Source organism: Puma concolor, unplaced genomic scaffold, assembly GCF_028749965.1.
Source record: "Puma concolor isolate L17-30 unplaced genomic scaffold, mPumCon1.1.hap2 unalloc_scaffold_74, whole genome shotgun sequence".
Taxonomy (NCBI): domain Eukaryota; kingdom Metazoa; phylum Chordata; class Mammalia; order Carnivora; family Felidae; genus Puma; species Puma concolor.
Genome location: NW_028240285.1, coordinates 145,001 through 164,840, shown reverse-complemented (window position 1 = coordinate 164,840; position 19,840 = coordinate 145,001). Strand labels below are relative to the sequence as shown.

At 52.6% G+C, this 19,840-nt stretch overlaps 1 pseudogene; it reads right to left on the bottom strand.

Annotated features, from left to right (window-relative positions):
• Positions 1 to 1,703: 1,703 nt before the first annotated feature.
• Positions 1,704 to 3,304, bottom strand: LOC147571020 (TAR DNA-binding protein 43 pseudogene; annotated as a pseudogene).
• Between the last annotated feature and the right edge of the window lie 16,536 nt (positions 3,305 to 19,840).

Here is a 19,840-nt window from a genome sequence, read left to right as displayed (position 1 = left end):
ATACCTCGTAACAACAACAACAACAACAACAACAACAACAACAACAACTCCTCCTCCTCCTCCTCCTCCTCCTCCTCCTCCTCCTCCTCCTCCATCCATTCTATTTAAGAATTCCCAACACTGACAACTCTTATAAAGACCATCCAAGCACGGGACACAGAACTGCATTAGACCACATTCTTATGGCTACCTGACAGACATTAGAACTTCCACCCTTCGTGGTGACCCCCCGAGCTCACTGATGAGCTCTGCTTCCGAGTACTCCCGTGAAGCACACCACAAGCTCAGTCCGTGTTCACGGGACCACACTTAACAGATCGGGAACAGAACAGAACACACACCATACGGCGTTCACAGCAGCTGACGGAAGGGCAGGGGAAATACAAGTACCTCACACATCCAACTAATGGGGTTCTCTGAGAACAAAACTCTCTTTACGTCTTCCAACGTCTTCCAATGGGTGTGGATGTCCTTTGGATGCAGAAAACATTCGCACGTCATTTGCTATCGTTGCTCTCGGCACGCTCTTGCACCGAGGCCAAGGGACTGAGAGATGCATCTTGCCAGGTTAAAAAAAATCTATCCATCGTGTGCCACCGCCACTGAGTCTCTGCACGCACTCTCTCCTTTTCTCACTCACACTAGCCTTTCGTACTTTGGCACCACTGTCGTTCGAACACGAGGATCAGAAAACACAAGGTTTCAGAAGTTCAAACAGCCTTCTGGTTGCATAGCACACCCTTGCATTCATAGCATGGATACGACTCCGCGAAATAAAGAGTAGTGGATATAAATGGGACACCCAAGGTCAAAGTCACAGCCTGTATGGTGTGAAGACGAATTCAAGAGTGAGAAAGCACGTAGACGGAAATATTCCTTCCTATGGCAGAATATTTACAGCACTGCTTTCAATGAAGTGCTTCTCCCGTAAACATTTGAAATGAGATCAACGGCACAGATTCAATGAAGGCTTCATACTGTACTTCTGCATAGGAAGGGGTACAAGTGTCACAAACTACAAACGAAAGCAAAAAGACCAAACACTGTGACACCAGATCTCCAAAAAGGAGGTTTTCCTGGGGGTGGGGAATTAATGTGGTGGGGTTCCAATTAAAACAAGGAAAAAAGAGTGTACCTATAATGAATGGTTTCCATAGTGAACACGCACAAAGAATTCACTTGACGAGTCCAGGGATACAATATTACAGGAGAAATCCTTTGATGTCCATTGTAGCCTGTGTGTGTGTGTGTGTGTGTGTGTGTGTGTGTGTGTGTGTGTGTGTGAGAGAGAGAGAGAGAGAGAGAGAGAGAGAGAGAGAGAGAACGAGAACCAATCAGGCAGTTGGTTCGCTTTCAAACACCTGATATTTCGACCCTTGATGTAACAAAACTTCTAAAATTCCTTTAGCTTTGCCTCTCTTTCTAAAGAAAAATGTCAAAAATAGTGGTGAATATACTCCACGCTGAACGTACTGATTCTGAAAACTCTCAGTACGGATGGGTTTTATAATACACTTAACCATGTGTGGGGTGCTTGGTTGGCTCCGTCAGTTAAGTGTGTGACTGTGGCTCAGGTCATGATCTTACGTTTTGTGGGTTCGAGCCCTGCACCGGGCTCTGTGCGGACAGCCTGGAGCCTGCTTCGGATTCTGTGTCTCCCTCTCTCTCTGCTCCTTCCCCTTCCCACTCTGTCTCTCTCGGTCTCTCAAAAATAAATAAATGTTTAAAAAAAAAAAGAAAGGAAAGAAAGAGAGAAGAGAAGAGAAGAGAAGAGAAGAAAAAAGAAATACACTTACCATGTGTTTAGAAAAATTTGAATTCCTACCAGTCTATACCTACCCCACTGTCTAAATTCCCCAGCTGGAAGATTTAGAATCTGTGCTTGAGCCAAAGCCTCCAGGAAAACCGCTGCCTGACTCCGCATTTGATGCGGGTCCCCAACCGATGGCCGCACCTGATTTAGAACCACTATCGGAGTTCTTTCCAGAACCAGGGACCCGAGGAGGTTCCTCAACACATGACACATAGAAGTACCCTACGACCCAGCACTTTCACGACGAAGTACTTAGCCAAAGGATACAGGTCTGCTGTTTCCAAGGGGCACACGCACCTCAGGGTGCATAGCAGCACTATCCACGGTAGGCAAAGTATGGGAAGGGGCCAAATGTCCATCGACGGATGAATGGATACAGAAGAGGCGGTATCCATGTAACAACAGAGCAGTGCGCGGCCACCAGAGGGAATGAAGTCTTGCCATTTGCAAGTACCTGGATGGAACTGGAGGGTGTCATGCAAAGTGACATTTGTCCCTCAGAGAAACACATGTATCACAGGACCTCACCCGTGTGAGGACCTTCACTTCCCAAACAGAGGAACTCGGGAAGGGAAGGGAAGAAGGGAAGGAAAAATAACATACAAACAGGAAGGGGGACAAAAACGTAAGAGGCTCTTCCCTAAGGGGAACAAACAGAGGGTTCCTGGAGGGGGTTGTGCCGGGGCGGGGGCTGAAAGGGTGAGGGGTATGAAGGACTCTCCTCCTCAAACCACTGTTGCCCTATAGGCTAACTACCTTGGGGGTACATTGAAAAAATAAATTCAATAATAATATCAGAGAGGGCGAGGGCGAGGGCGAGGGCTACCTGATCATCTGCAAACGTAACAAAGGGAAAGTCCGGGAACCGTTTGGGAATGAAGCTGTCTACCGCTTCTCAGTCCTGGCAAAAGAACTGCTGCAGCTTATAGGCAGTCACGTCCCTCTGTAAGGCACCCGACAAACGCCTTCCTGCTTCTCAAAAGCTCATCTGGGCTTCGATGAGATTCAGGAAGTTTGCAGTCACACCATCGTTCCTCGATCGATCGCATGGCTTTCACCTCGGTTTCCTATTACGTAAAACGAACACGGCCAAAGCCCTTTGAAGGACTAGTGTGAATATCTTTCCTGTCCTGAACCAGAAGAACCTCTCCAAAGCTACCAAAATATTCTTTCAGATCCTGTTCGGTTGTTTTCCACGGGAGACCCAACACTCTTAAATCGGACGTTTTCTGGATGGCTCTCTTCACTTTCACTGCTGAAGAAGCAGGTATCTGTCTCGTCCCTTTTTCTGTGGCTATCTTTGGGATAAGTTGACGACTATCCGCTACCGGATTTCCCCAGCCAGCATCAGGGATGTGCAGAATGTCTTTGACCAGCCGGACACCTCTCATACACTGAGACGCTGGATTCCGGTAGTGCAGTCCACGTGCTGCCGACAAACTGGGCTGTCACTGTGGACAGCAGCACTGTCCCATCGTCTTCCGATGGCATTTCTTTTTTATATATATATAATTTTTTTTTTAATTTTTTTTTTCAACGTTTATTTATTTTTGGGACAGAGAGACACAGAGCATGAACAGGGGAGGGGCAGAGAGAGAGGGAGACACAGAATCGGAAACAGGCTCCAGGCTCTGAGCCATCAGCCCAGAGCCCGACGCGGGGCTCGAACTCACGGACCGCGAGATCGTGACCTGGCTGAAGTCGGACGCTTAACCGACTGCGCCACCCAGGCGCCCCTTCCGATGGCATTTCGATGGGCTCGTCATTCTCATCTTTGGTCACCCGAGTACATTCAGACACCTGCTCTTATTTCTCCGCTAGGCCGCTGCTAGGAAGCCTGACAGGGAACCCGAAGCAGCGAGGGATCCAGGAGCAGCCCAGCTACTGCTTCGCTCCCGCGAAATGGCCGCCTTGTAACTCTTTACGGAAGAGGAAAAAAAAAACACCACCGTGACCGCCACCATTTAATAACCTTGCTCTAAGTGTGGAGAAAGCAACCACCCATCCCCAAAAGGAAACTTGGGCAGGCTACACGTATAGGACATATGGAGCCTATACTTGCAAGTGCTTACTTACGTGGGAACGTGGAAGGGTCACCTGAGTCCCTGATGGCCCAGATGGGGTTCTTTGGAGGTGTCTGAATGAGTTTTCTTGTGTGCTCCCTTAGAGAAAGCTGGCCGTGAGACGACGCGGCCAGAAACTAGCAAGCCCTTTGGTTCCATCAGCGAAGCCCCGACTTTTGGGGAGGAACGGACGCTCACGGAGATATCCCGGGCCACATTTGGTTTGTGGGTTGCTGCAGCTTTTTTTTTTTTGGCTTCTTTGCGCCAAATTGGCTGTGTTCTCATTGGAAATGGAAAACACCTGCGCGATGGGATCCATCCGCGGTAATGCTCTCGTGCGATTGCATTTGTTTTTACAAAAGGGGGAGATTTGACCATTGGGTCTTTCGTGTCCTCTCCACAAGTAGGAGTGAAACAAAGGCTGATATTGGTTTGCATCTTGTTTGTGGATCTATGGCCACAGGTGTTATCCATGTGAGATGTTTTCTCTACCTCTGGATGCTATTGCTAACACCAATTTGTAAAGAAGCTCCGTTACTGTGTTTCAAGGCAAGCTCTTGTAAACATTGGGCATTCTAACACTCGGGAGGATCAGAACAAACCCAAATGTGTTTCACATTCACGTGAACGGGGTGGGTGGGTGTGGGTGTGTGTGTGTGTGAAATTCTCTACATTCAGAGTTTTATGTTACTCCATAAGAAAGTTGCCTCACGGGAAGGGACACAATGGATGGCCCAGAGAGAGGAGAGATAAAAATTGAACACACCTGCCCTCCCCGCTACACCCACACCCACACCCCCTTTCCCAATAGTCAGAAGAATGAGGAAGAGGAGGAAGGCACACAGATGCCAGTGATCCTAAACCCACCCCTCCTCCTCCCCGAGCACAAGCGCCAAGATGGGTGCCCACCCCACGGCCTGCTCCTCCTTCACCTCTTCCACAGGGGGCTGAAAAGCAACCAGAGACAAAGCCACTTTTGCAGGACGGAAAGACAGGAGACAGAGATGGAAGAAGAAGTAGGAGGTGGACGCGGACGCGGAGTTGGAGGCGCAAAAGAAAAAGATAAAAGACACACAAAAAGGTGAGTCCAAAACTTTAAATCTGCCTGGGGCCTGGCCCGCGGCTCCCTGGCCGCCTCCGCCTCCGCCTCCCCCTCCCCCTGTTTCTGCATCAGTTGGTGTGGCTCCAGTGATCTCCTAGGCCATCCCCGGTGGTGGGGCCTCCCGTGTGAGCCTGATGGTGGGGAAACAGATCGTTTGACTTTTTAGCGGACACGGGTGTGACGTCTTGGATACTAAAGGCCATGGAAGGTTGATTGCTTACTTAAAATGGACAGATTTTCGGAGCCGCCGATATCAAATACAATGCCGATTGCTAGGTTTTATTCTTTGTGGTGGTGGTTGTAAAATGGCTTGAATTTGGTGCTCTCTGCATGACAAGGCTTTGGGGTGGGCAGCTCCGGTCATGGCCTTGCTTCCGTCCCAATACTGACCCTGTAACTGTGGTCCTCAAAATATACAGCTCTGTGACCTTTACAAACAACATAACCCGTTTTCTCCCTCGTTTTACAACAGGTATCGAAAACAAAATCAAAAAAACTTTACAAACACTTACGCCCTTCCTTGTTCCACTCAGACACGCACTCTAGGGTTCAGGCCCGAGGCAGGGGCCTAATCAGCTTTCATGTGACTTCAATTTATGACTTAACGGGTACCCATTGCAGTTTGTCAGCAAAAAGTACTTCAAACGATGGTCGATTTTGTCTCTCGCATACAGTGTTCGTGGGTGAATGTTGACAGGAGATAGGTTAAATACACAAAAATGTTTACTCGTAAACCTTTAAATTTTTTCCTTGTACCATTTACTTTTGAGAGAGAGAGAGAGAGAGAGAGAGAGAGAGAGAGAGAGAGAGAGAATGAGAATGAGAATGAATGTCAGCGAGGGAGGGGCAGAGACAGAGGGAGACACAGAATCCGAAGCAGGCTCCAGGCTCTGAGAGGTCAGCACAGAGCCCCACGCGGAGCTCGAACTCACGAACTGTGAGATTGTGACCTGAGCCGAAGTCGGACGCTTAACTGACTGAGCCGCCCAGGAGTCCCTATTTGTAAACTTTTAAAATGGCTTCCCAAATCTTTCGTGACCTGGAACTTCAAAGCTTTGCTAAGTTAAGTGGTAAATTAGGTTCAATTCTTCGGACATCTGAGTCTTTTCCACAGAAGATAAAATACTAAATTGTGAATTACTAAACCTACGGCGTTTTCTTTTTGTTTTTTTTTGTTTTGTTTTTTCGTTTTTTGTTTTGCTGTGTGTGTGTGGGTGTGTGGGTGTGTGGGTGTGTGTGGGTGGTCTTTGGCTTTATTCGGAAAACCTTAACAGTACAGATACTTGGGTCTGTTAGTAAACATGTTTCATCGTTTGTTGTTGTTTTTTTTTTCCTTGAAGATTTGTTTTCCAGCCTATTTCTTTATTTTTAGGGGAGAGAGAGAGAGAGAGAGAGAGAGAGACAGACAGACACACACACACACACACACACACACACACACACACACACACACTCAGAATGAGTCAGTGGGAGGGGCAGAGGATCCGAAGCGGGCTCTGTGCTGACAGCACAGACAGCCCAACGCATGGCTCAAACTCACGAACCGAACCCTGGCATCATGACCTGAGCCGAAGTTGGATGCTTAACTGACAAAGCCACCCAGGCGCCCGTTTCATGACTTGTTATAAATTGCACAGAAAAAGAAAAAAAGAAACAAAACCGAACACCACAACGTATTTCTGAAAGTGATGAGATACATTCGTACATTTGGCAGTGTAAAGAATTCTGGTGTGTGGGGGGCCTGGGTGGCTCAGTCAGTTAAGCGTCTGATTTCAGCTACGGTCATGGTTCATGGATTTGAGCCCTGAGCTGGGTTCTGCACTGACAGTGCAGAGCTCCCCTCTCCCCCTCTCCCCCTCTCCCCCTCTCCCCCTCTCCCCCTCTCCCCCTCTCCCCCTCTCCCCCTCTCCCCCTCTCCCCCTCTCCCTTTCCCCCTCTCCCCCTCTCCCTTTCCCCCCACCTCTCAAAATAAAGGAATTAACTTAAGAGGAAAAAAAGAACTCCATAAAAAAAAAAAATTAAAAAGAAGGCAGGCAGGCAGGCGGAAAAGAAGAGAGAAAAAACACAAAAGACTATATGGTCAATCGCTATTCTTGCTGTGCTTATGTCAATACTGAAGCCATGCCTGTTAACACTGGACTTATTTTTCAAACAAATTAGTTTTCATTGGGCTATCTTTGACAGGAATGGAGGGGTCTCGATAGAAAAAGATTATATTTCAATAGCTCTTTTGTGGATGTTAAATTCTAGTTCTGGTTAATTAATTTTCTTCGACCGTTTGTTGTTTGCCTTTAAAACTGGGCTGGATCCTGAATCCTGATTTCCTCCAATATCTGACTATGACTCTTCAAACTCAGGCTTCCAATCCTCTCCCATCCTCTTATCTTACCATCCTGAAGAACTCAAATGGCCCTTTTCCCTGAAGCCCTGCAAAGGAAAGCTGAACAACTGGAGATAAACTTCAGAGAAATTGCCACAGTTGTAGAGAATCTGTGTGCCTGTTGCTCTATGGGCCATTCAGAACGAGACATTTGCTGCTGTTGTGTTTTTGTTGTTTTTAAAGTAGGCTTCACCACGCCCAGTGTGGAGCCCAACTGGGGCCTTGAGCTCACGACCCTGGGATTGAGACCTGAGTGGAGATCCAGACTTGAATACTGAACCTGAACCCACTGAGCCACTCAGGATCCCCCAAAATGAGACATTGGAACTACATGCCAGAAAAATCGGTCAGATTGCCCCCTGCCTGCTCCCACTCCAGCTGAGGATGCTTCGAGCCTGGCATCTAGACACCTTCTCACTGACCACACTTGGGACTTAGACACTGGGTTTATAAGTTGTTCTAACCATTAACCCGTGGTTTTCTTTTCTGTCTGTAGAAATACCTCTTATTAGTTACCTGATTGCTTGCTGAACGAGGCAGAGTCAAAGCTAGTTCACAAACACTTGCTGCACCTGTATTAGCTCCTCTTTAGAAATAAGAACCCATAGTTTCTTTGTATTTTTATAAGTTTCTTAATATTTACTTTTGAGAGGGGGTGGGGGGAGGGAGACCCATAATCTGTAGCTGGCTCCAGGCTCTGAGCTGTCCGCACAGAGTCTGATGCGGGGCTCGAAATCACGAACGGCGAGATCCTGACCGGAGCCAGAGTCCGATGCTTAACCCACGGAGCCACCCAGGTGCCCCAGCAATAAAAGCCCACATAAACAGGGGCACCTGGATGGCTCAGTCGGTAGAGCGCGTAGCTCTCGATCTTGGGGTTGTAAGTTCGAGCCCAACGTTGGGTGTAAAGGTTACTTAATAAGATTAAAAAAAACATAAAAGTAAAATCAGACAGCAATTCACTTGGGTACAGTAAGAGGCCCTTGACCACCACAACCTTCCCCTCCGCGCCCCCCGCCCCCCCAAGGTGGTTATAACATTGGGTTTGACTATACTGTTACTATTTCTTAGAATACACTTGGGGAGAAAACTCAGGATATGATGCAGTACCAAACTATGCAGAAAAATATCCAAGATCTCAGATAGGAACTATCTCTGATACCCACCCCCACCCCCACCCCCAATTAGCACAAGGGAGCAAAAGTTGTGACCTGCACCCTGTCAAATCCTTCCCTTCCAAAGCCCCTGCCGCACCCTAATTCGGCTTGAAATAGTTTCAGAAGGTGGACCTCCACCCCTGTTCCATAAAAGTGGAACGAGGGATTGACAATGGAAACTTATAAAGGGGAAGAAAACTTTACACCTCTGAGTCCATGTTGCTTCGATTCCCTTCACAACTTCTGTGTAGCCCTGCACCTAGGCCTGTGACAGGTGACATTTACAGAAACTGTTCTCACCGGGGGAGATAAACGGATAGCCCTAGCCCGAGCCATCACCCATCATCGTCCCCATTCCTTACCATTGGGAAATGATCCAAACTCCAGAGGCTGGGGGTGAGTGTGGGGGGCGGGGAGTGGGGAGTGGGCAATTGAAACTGTGCCACGGAGGGTTAAGGAGGCTGACTGATGCTCGCTCGCTCTCGCAGACAACCTAAATCTTGTTCTTCAGAGAACTATTTGCCCCTAATCAGCTATTGTGTCTTTTCAGGTCCCACAAACAAACTCTAGCTGTCTCTGAAGAGGCCTGGACTCAAGGTTCACCAATATGCTTGCAGCCTATAAGCCAGCACAGCCCTGAGAGAAAGAGCCTAAGTCCCCATCCAGGTTATACCAGCTCTCGGGGCATACCCACAGCCCCTTCTCCGTGTCCTAAGGTAACCTCCTGACATCAGGGACTACATTTTGCCTCGTTCTCATGTGAAGTCTCCGCCCCTAAGCAAACCTGGGGATATGCATGACAGGTATGTTTCCTCAATGTGGTTGCTCCATCTTTCCTCATCAATAATCACAGATGTGCCTTCCCTTTTATCAACAGGTATGTAAAGGATTCTTGGGATGTCATTCTTTTGTCAATTCAAGTCTATTCCAATGTTGCACTGGCTCCTTCAAATTGTCCTTGTTGGAAGTGTGTTGCTGTCCCTGTCTCTCTGTTAAAAATGCTTTGCCAAATACAAAGGCAGACCATCTGAGCCAAGCACATGAACTATGTCTGCTGGTCAATGGAACTTACAGAGAACATACGTCACTTTTGAGTTTCCCACCATTTATGTTACAATAAGTTCACCCCAACGAGGAACCCTAGGTGGTTCAAAGACACATATGTGTGTTTACACACACACATACACACACACACACACACACACACACACACACACACACACACACTCTCATACCCAGCAAGGAGGGACACACCCAGGGCAGACAAGACAGTCACCTGGCACTGAGGGACATAAAAACATCAAGTTGATCATCCGTGATTTCTGAGGAAAGATTATCGATCAAGACGGGGAAATGATAAAGGAAATCCTAAACTTTTTATGTTGGTGGTCTCCCAGGGAAGCTATACATGTAATATTTACCGAGGTCAAAGGGACTCCAGAAAACCTCAAAGCATGAGCTCTTTTTCTGTCCTGAGCACAGATTGTATGTCTGGTTTGTTAAAAAAAAAAAAAAAAATTATATATATATTTTAAACATAACTAACTAAAAAAGGGGGCTTCCAAAGGTGGCTTATAAAGATGAGGGAAACAAAAGAAAACAATACAAAAACCTTCCTGGTCGCTGTAAGATTGAAGTCATACAGCCTTGCACATACTAAAAACAGAAGATAAAGTCTGTCACTTTCTCCTCATGATGATTCCTAACATCTGCGCCCCCCCCCCCCCCCCCCCCGGCCCCGTGCCCTGTTTATCCTTTTTTTTTTTTTTTTTTTTTTTTTTGGTAAGCTGTATGTATGCCCAATGTGAGGCCTTCCCCAGATGACTGACTTCTTTGTGAAGATTGCGTATCCCCGTCAGCCCTCCTAACTTGGGCTCCAATGAAACTCTTTTCCTTCCTCTTTAAAATTGTTTTTCAAAAGGCTCATTCATTTTGCATCGACATAGGGTAAATGCTATAAAAGGTAAACAAGACATAGTGAGGGGACAAACTGGGAAAGGTGGACAGCGTTTAAAAGATGCTTTTAAATGCTACACTTCTTCCTGCCTTTCCTTCACAGGTAGGACAGCACCTACACCTACTGTCGTTGGCAATGGTCATCGGCCTGGAGAGGAAGAAACCATTCCATAGTTTTCCACACGGCGGATGAGAAGGCCCTCTCGGACCAAATCCAGGAACTCCCTTACTGTGAGCCAAGGACCGGTGTTTTGTCGTTTTCCTTTCAGTTGTGGTTAGAAGTAGACATCACCTACAACTGAGATTTTTCACCATATATAAGCGTAGAGTTCAGTGGTATTAGGTGCAACATTCACGTCCTCCTCGTTGCGTTCTCTCTTTCCATTCCATTTGTTGTAGTGTTTTAAGATTTATGTGTTTTTTTTTTAATTTTTTAATTTTTTTTAATATATGAAATTTATTGTCAAATTGGTTTCCATACAACACCCAGTGCTCATCCCAAAAGGTGCCCTCCTCAATACCCATCACCCACCCTCCCCTCCCTCCCACCCCCCATCAACCCTCAGTTTGTTCTCAGTTCTCAACAGTCTCTTATGCTTTGGCTCTCTCCCACTCTAACCTCTTTTTTTTTTTTTTTTTTTTTTCCTTCCCTTCCCCCATGGGTTTCTGTTAAGTTTCTTAGGATCCACATAAGAGTGAAACCATATGGTATCTGTCTTTCTCTGTATGGCTTATTTCACTTAGCATCACACTCTCCAGTTCCATCCACGTTGCTACAAAAGGCCATATTTCATTCTTTCTCATTGCCACGTAGTATTCCATTGTGTATATAAACCGCAATTTCTTTATCCATTCATCAGTTGATGGACATTTAGGCTCTTTCCATCATTTGGCTATTGTTGAGAGTGCTGCTATAAACATTGGGGTACAAGTGCCCCTATGCATCAGCACTCCTGTATCCCTTGGATAAATTCCTAGCAGTGCTATTGCTGGGTCATAGGGTAGGTCTATTTTTAATTTTGTGAGGAACCTCCACACTGCTTTCCAGAGCAGCTGCACCAATTTGCATTCCCACCAACAGTGCAAGAGGGTTCCCGTTTCTCCACATCCTCTCCAGCATCTATAGTCTCCTGATTTGTTCATTTGGGCCACTCTGACTGGCATGAGGTGATATCTGAGTGTGGTTTTGATTTGTATTTCCCTGATGAGGAGCGACGTTGAACATCTTTTCATGTGCCTGTTGGCCATCCGGATGTCTTCTTTAGAGAAGTGTCTTTTCATGTTTAAGATTTATGTTTTTAATGTTTACTTACTTATTGGTTTAAGGGGGGGGGGGTAGGGAGGGAACCCCAAGCAGGCTCTGCACTGTCTGTGCAAGAACCCAACGCAGGGCTTGGTCTCACGAACCCTGAGATATGACGTGAGTCAAAATCAAGCGTGGGATGCTTCACCCACTGAGCCACCGAGGCACGCCACCCATTCCCTTTGTTTTAAAGACATAAACGTTGCAAACGTTTTGTTTTTTTTTTTCCAACTTTTATTTATTTATGTATTTATTTTTTTTTTTTTAATTTTTTTTTTCAACGTTTATTTATTTTTGGGACAGAGAGAGACAGAGCATGAACGGGGGAGGGGCAGAGAGAGAGGGAGACACAGAATCGGAAACAGGCTCCAGGCTCTGAGCCATCAGCCCAGAGCCCGACGCGGGGCTCAAACTCACGGACCGCGAGATCGTGACCTGGCTGAAGTCGGACGCCAACCGACTGCGCCACCCAGGCGCCCCCCAACTTTTATTTATTTTTGAGATACAGAAAGAGCATGAATGCGGGAGGGTCAGAGAGAGGGAGACACAGATTTTGAAGCAGGCTCCAGTTATTTATTTTTGAGATAGAGAAAGAGCATGAATGGGGGAGGGTCAGAGAGAGGGAGACACAGATTCTGAAGCAGGCTCCAGGCTCTGAGCTGTGAGCACAGAGCCCGACGTGGGGCTTGAAAGTCACGGACCGTGAGATCATGACCTGAGCCCAAGTCGGACACTTATCCGACCGAGCCCCCCAGGCGCCCCACAACCTTTTTTTTTTTTTTTTTTTAAAGTTTGTCCATCCATTCCTTCATTCCTTCATTCATTTTTCACATTCTCTTCACTCGATGTGGGACTTGAAGTCACAACCCTGACAGAGGTCAAGAGTCCAAGAGTCGCATGCTCTTCTGAGTGAGCCAGCCAGGAGCCCCTTCCATTCCATGTTTTGAAACAACCCAAGGATCCTGACTCAGACTCCCAAATTGACCGATGAGAGCCCCACCCACGCCCTCTAGGCCATCTGTGGGGCTGTTTCATGTGTGTCCATCTTCCTTCCTCCTTTTAGTGGCACGTCAAAGGTTGCGTGTGAAACAGCCAGTGACTGTGGAATGAAACTGTACTCCGTTTCCCTTTGGAAGCAGGTGGGAGAGGGAGGAAAGGTCAATGGCTAATCAATAGAGTGTTAGTGTTGCTTTACAGGAGTGTGCCCGCTGGGACCATCACCCGGGGTCACAATTGTCCCCTGTCAGGCCTCCCTCACCCACTATCCCTTATTGCTCCATGCCTGTGTTTGGCCTGTGAACCCTAAGACACCACCATCACGTGTTTCATGCCACCCCCTAACTCTGACTCGGCAGGCCACGCCACGCCACACCATGCCGCTCGCTCGCTCGCTCGCTCGCTCGCCAACTCCCTACGCTTCCACGTACCTGCACCCCCACCCCTGGAAGGCATTATAGTAAGATATCATCCTCCACATCCATGATTCTCAAACGGTTTATTGAGGTTTCCTGGGTTAGGAAAAGGAGGGGACTCTCTTGTCTCCAGAGAAGGCAAGTTCTTCAGACATCATCTTCTCCCCTCCCCCCCTTCTCTCCCCCCCCTTCTTTCTTTCCCTCCCCCCCCCTTTCCTCCCTTTCCTCCCTTTCCTCCCAGTAGTTCAGAAACTGCAGCCTAAGGGTTGGGGGAGTTGAAGAAAGCCATTCAATGGAGAGAAGCCCCAGGCTCAGACTTTAACAGAAAGCTTTCTGCATTTGAACGAAGGGGTTGAATGAGGCCCATTAGAATGAATCGCCCTGAACCTCCCTTCCACTGCCACTCCCATCCCCGCCCCCACCCCTGCCCCACCCCCACCCCCCACTCCCACCCCCACGAGTCCTCTAGTGGTTTGGGGAACTGAAGGCTGCGGGTGGGCAGGGGGTGGGGGCGCGTGCATCCTAAGCGGCAAAGTAGGCCCCTGGTCCACAGGAAAAATACAAACTCTATGTCCCGAAATCTGTTGCGTCTGTATACGCCGATAATGACACCGCAGAAAGACAAATTAGAAAAGAAAAGAAAAGAAAAGAAAAGAAAAGAAAAGAAAAGAAAAGAAAAGAAAAGAAAAGAAAAGAAAAAAAAACAACCCAAAAAACAATCCCACTTACTAACGGTACCAAAAATAATAATAAAGGACACGAAAAGAAATAAAGGAACAAAGAAACATCCGGGCACGAGCGAGCGGGTCTCCCTGTACGTGAGATACGTTAGAGGGTCCCTCTCCTAGAGACCCCTTCAGCTCAACGGTGGGCTGCGGTGTCCCTGTCTCTAGCCCGATTCATCTTGGTGCGAGCACCCTAAGTGGCCCAGCAGGCCCCCGGTCCACGGGAAAAATCACGCTCTGGGTCCAGCGGAGTTGTGTATCTCGGGCACAGCGGTCAAGGGGTTGGCGAGATGTGTGTGGAGGAGAGGAGGTATCTGTTCCGGGGCCGCCCTCCCGGGCACCGCTCTGGCTGAGAAGAGGGCAGTGGGGCGCGGCCTGGACCTGGACGACAGTTGCTGCCTGCTCCTGGGCTGAGGGCTGAGGGCTGAGGGTAGTGGGGCAATGCCCACGCTGGCTCCTGCGACGCAGTTCGTCCTGGGCACCTTCTGTGGTTTCTGTGGAGGTGCCGGTTGCCGTGACGACCGAGGAGGCTAAACTCCTCTCTCCGCCTGGTTGTTCAGACGCCCGATCCGATCCTCCCGTGTTCTCGGTACGTGGACTGACCCGCCACCCTCCCATCCCACCAGACAGACCCCTTGTGCCAATATTTCCTGTTTCAGAGTTCTTTCGCCTTGTCCGGAAAGGAAACAAACAACACTCGCAGATACCCACCCCGCGAGAGAACAAAGAGACGTCCGGCCCCGAGCGAGCGCGAGCGGGTCGCCCTGTGCCTCAGTGTACTTTAGAGACTCGGTCTCTTAGAGACACCTGAAGCTCAACGATGGGCTGCGGTGTCCCTCCCTCTCTCCGGCCCAGTTCCATCCCCGGACGAGTCCCACAGTCTCTTTGCACGACGACGACGACGACGACGACGACGACGACGACGACACCACCGCTCGCTCACGTGAGCCGGAGGCAACGTGCTAACGGGACCGGAGGGTGGCACTGTGGATTCAAAGTGACCTACGCACCAAAGCGTCCGTAAACGTGGTGTCCGGAAGCCTTGGACGTTGCCGTGCCCTGGATGAAATCGTCGCTCTGGAGACTCGGGCACGTGTCGCCCACCTTCTCTACGTTCTTCCTACCTTTAGTCTCCCTGTGTGTGTTTGCCCGACATCTTGCCTGATGGTTCACGGAGGAATGAGACACCCATCCGGCAAGAGCTGATGCTCCACTCACCACGGCACATGACTGACGGAAAAGAATACGCACGGGCCCGCACTCATCTTACCCTTCGTTCTCCGCCGTGTCAGAAAAACATGTGGCCTGCCTTCCTCCTGTCCAAAGCCAAACTGGAAGGAAGACTTAGATGTAAAGGAAACGTTAGAGAAGCTTTCAAAAAGTAGCAGCAAGCAAGCAAGCAAGCAAGCAAGCAAAGTAAACCACCCACCCCTACCCTCCTGCCCAGCAGGTGCAAGAAGCGTGCACGGAGCACTCTCCTCCTTTTCTCCCTGGAAGTCCTCCCCCCCCCCCCCCCCAGGATGTCTTTCCTATGCCACCAGGGGAGTGACATTCTTATCCTCAAGGACAGGAGGAGAAGTGGAGAGAATTCTAGAGGAGAACAGATCTTGGTTGGTTGGTTTCGTTGGTTTTAAAATCCTCATCATCCTGGGGTGCCTGGGTGGCGCAGTCGGTTAAGCGTCCGACTTCAGCCAGGTCACGATCTCGCGGTCCGTGGGTTCGAGCCCCGCGTCAGGCTCTGGGCTGATGGCTCAGAGCCTGGAGCCTGTTTCCGATTCTGTGTCTCCCTCTCTCTCTGCCCCTCCCCCGTTCATGCTCTGTCTCTCTCTGTCCCCAAAATAAATAAACGTTGAAAAAAAATTTTTTTTTTAAAATAAAATAAAATAAAATCCTCATCATCCTTTAGCCTCCCCATGTAGTTCAGTTAGTCGTCCGCCGTCGCTTCTCCTTGTTCAACCCAATATACAAGGGTTTAGGTCTGGCCGCTTCTCAGGGTCTTGGTTTACCTCAGGAGGGGCTCTACCTGTCACGTGAAACTTGTAGGAAATCAATGTGTCAGCTCCTTGTACGGTTAACCTGTCTCGTGTCAGGGTCACCCTCAGGGTCACCTGCAAACCCTAAGAGGGTGGAGGCATAGGGTGTGTCTCGGTGACACCTTCCTTCTCCCTGCGGGGGCCCGCCCCCCCCCCCCTTTGGACTGTAGGGTCCTCTGGGAACCGGGACATTTTTAGTGAGTGGCTATTAACTCCTTCCGTTCTCCATCTCCCCCCCCCCCCCCGCCGCCGCCGCCGCCGCCGCCGCCGCCGTAGTAGTGTGCTTATTGAGGACAGTAATGGTGAAAGCCATATTCTTGTCGCTTGCCACGCGGTGCACTTGCACCCATGTTCCCCGTAGCTGTTTGTGGTCTTTGGACTTCGTCGTGGCCCCGTGCGGCGAAGGACTTTGCTTAAGCTTTATCCGTGGTCGTTCCTTTATCCATCACCCCCTTTCTGTCCCCCCCCCCCCTCCCGCAGCTTGATTTGTTATGTTTCCGAGAGAGACGTTCCCCCGCTTGACCCAATAGAATAAAAATGGCTCGTCCGGGGGCGCCTGGGGGGCTCAGTCGGTTGAGCGTCCGACTTCGGCTCAGGTCATGATCTCGCGGTCCGTGGGTTCAAGCCCCGCCTCCGGCTCTGTGCTGACAGCTCAGAGCCTGGAGCCTGTTTCGGATTCTGTGTCTCCCTCTCTCTCTGACCCTCCCCCGTTCATGCTCTGTCTCTCTCGGTCTCAAAAATAAATAAATGTTAAAAAATTAAAAAAAAAAAAATGGCTCGTCCGTCCGTTGTTGTTCTGGGAGTACTCTCTCGCGTGGTTTCGGTTTGACCGTCCGTCTCCCTCCCTCCCTCCCTCCCTCCCTCCCTCCCCGCCCGCCAAAATGTGTCTAAGTCCTCCCGGGAGCGCGGGCGCCGCCTGGGCCGCTCTGGGCCGCCCGTGCCTCACGGGCGCCCGCGGCCCGCCCGGTGTGTGCGGGGAATTTTCCGCGCACGTCCGCCTCGGCCGGCCGGGGAGTCGAGTGGCCGGTCTGCCCCCCCTTTCCAGCGGCAGCCGCCCCGATGCATTTTTCGAGTGTCCCTTGGGCTGCCGGGGACGCGCCGTGCCGGCCGGCCGGCCGGGAGCTCCCGAGGCGGACGCCCTCCGCCGGCCTGGGACCGAGAGGCGGCATCCGGAGTGGGCCGGGACGAGATCGGGCGGCCGGGCCGCCGGCTGTGCGCCCTCACGTCCCCGAGATCGCGAGCCGTCCCCGCTGACGTTTCGGTCGGTTGTCAGGCGCCACCTGGCGGCCGCTTTTATATAGCGTTTCCCCTCCGGAGCCTTGGCGACGTCGGCGTCGGCAAGGGATGCGATTTGGTCGCAGTGTCCGGGGCGGGGTTCCAGAAGGCCGGCGACGTTGGCGTGACCGTCGCGCTGTCGTCGGGGCGCCGGCGGCTGGTGCACTTGCCGGAGATTGAACCTCCGGGTATGTGGGGGGGGGGGGTAGCGGCGGCGCTCCCTGGGAGCGAGCCAGGGTGGGGGGCTGCCCGGACGGGTCGACCAGCACCCGCTGGTGCTTTCCTCCCCCCCCCACCCCCGACCGCGGGGACCGCGGGGACCGCGGGGACCGCGGGGACCGCGGGGACCGCGGGGACCGCCCGGGGCCGCCACCCGGAGACTGTGGCCCCGTCGGTCGCTTGTCGGTCCTTCCCTGCCAGGCGTCTTTTGTCTTCCCTCCCGCGTCGCGGTTGGGCCAGGCCGGGCCGGGCCGGGCCGGTGAGGACCGTCCTGAGCCTTGAGGGGAAGCCCGCGGAGGGCGCCATGGGCCCGGGCGGGGGCACGCGTGGGGCTCCCGGTCGTTGGACCCGATTTTCTCCCCAGATTTTCCGAGGCCCGCTGCGGAGTTGGGGACCGTGCCTGACCGGACCGGGCCGGGCCGGGCCGGGCCGCGAGGGGAGGCCCGTATAGGGCGCCAACGCCGGCGCGCCCGCGATCCCCGTTGAGGTCCGGCCGTCGGGGGCGCCTCCGCGGAATTCAAACCCCCCCCCCCAAAACAGTCCCAGCCGGCGGTCGGGGACTGGCATGGGGCCGGTCTTGCGAGGGCCGGGGAGGCTTCCGCAGGCGACAGCGTGGAGTGTTTTATTTTTCTAAGTCCCGACCCGGAGACGACCCGTGCACGGGCGAACGTGTAACGGGGCAGGGCCTTACCCGGCCAGCCCCCGCCCCCCCCCCAATCCCGCGATTCCCTGGTCGGTCGGTCGGTCGGTCGGTCGGTCGGTCCCGGGGTCGACCAGATGGCCCCCGGGGACTTCCGGGGGGGTGTGGTTGCTTGGCGGTGATGGGAAGATGCTTGGGGCCCGTGGCCGGGCCAGGGTCCCAGAAGGTCCCAGTGACCTGTGGCTCGGCCCCGCCTGCCAACGTGGTTATTTTTGTCTCCTGAAAGGGGTGCTTTTTGCTGCCAGGTAGGTGCTGACACGTTCTGATGTGGCGGTTGTCATCCTGTAAGAGAGACTTGGGCCTCGTCGTCGCTGGCGTGGCTCCGGGCTTGGCGGTGACGCCGAGCCGGACCCGACTCCGCCCTTGCCTGCCTGCTTGCTCGAGCCGTCTGCCTGGGCCTGCGCGCCGGCTCTCGTGCATCCAGGTGTGGTCCAGGCTGTGGCGCCACCTCCGGTCTCTGGCACCCGAGGGCGGCGTGGGGAGGCGGCGTGGGTCTTCTACCCCGTGCGCTCCCCGCTGCGGGCACCCGGCCGCGGTCGTGACAAGCCCACCCTCGCAAGGCTCCGTGCCGCGTGTCAGGCGTTCCCCTTTTCCCTGGTGGGTTGTCCGGCTGCCTGTTCCCTGGGAGAGGCGGGGGAGGGGTGCTGGCGAGGCTGAAGCAGGTCCTCCTCTGGTCGCTGTCCTCGCCGGGCGTTTCCCCAGCCCCCCCTCGCCCCAGGACTGCCTCGTGTGGCGGTAACCGATCGATGTGGTGATCTCGCGCTCTCCCGGGCCGGGCCTAAGCCGCGTCAGACGAGGGACGGACACTCCTGGCGGGTGGGACCGCTCTTCTCGTTCTGCCTGCGGGCCCCATGCTCCTCCTTCCCGCCTGTGGGCGGTGCGGGGGGGTGCAGAGGGGTGCGGACTCCGGCCCGACCCTGGCCTCCCGCCGCTGCGGGGCTGGGGTCGGCTGACGCAGCGGACACTCTCGCTGGCCTCTCCTGGCTGTTTGTGGTGGGTGGCCTCCTCCCCGTGGTGGGGGGGGGCCGCACCCGATGCCACGCTGCTCGCCGCCTGGGCGTGCTGAGCGCGCGGCGCCTGTCCCTCCGTGGTGCCCCTGGAGCGCTCCAGGTCGTCTCAGGTGCCTGAAGCCGAGTGGTGGCGCCGTTCCCTGTTCCCAGCGGACCCCCCCTTTGGGTCGCCGCCGTTGGCGGAGATGCCCGAGGTGGGCGGGTGGCAGAAAATCGGTGAAGGGAGGCACACCCGTTCCCCCCACTGCGGGGAGCGGGCGCCTTGTCGTCCCCGCCCCGCAACGGCCGCTGTTGCCCGGAGGGTGCGGGGGACTGACTTGGTGGGGCGAGTTTGAGCGATCGTGGCGGGCCGAGCCGGCGCTGTGGCGCTTGGCCAAAACCCCCTGTGAGCGAGGACTTGTCGGTTTCTTGCCCAGCGCGTTGCTGCCGGTGTTTTGCCTCGGTTTTTCTCGGGCCTCACCCGGAGGCGCGGCGCTCCTTCCGGGCGGCGACACGAGCAACCGCGCGCGTGGGGAAGGCAGGCGGCCCCCGTTGTGGGCCCTGACCGCGAATGCTCAGGAATGCCCTGTGTCACTCCGTTGCCGTGGACCTTTCTCCCCCGCCCCGGGTCCTGGTGGCCCCGGGAAGAAACGCCTTTTGTTTGGCGGGTCCCGATGGGGGGACGATTTGGGTGGGGGGCGGCGCGCCCTTGG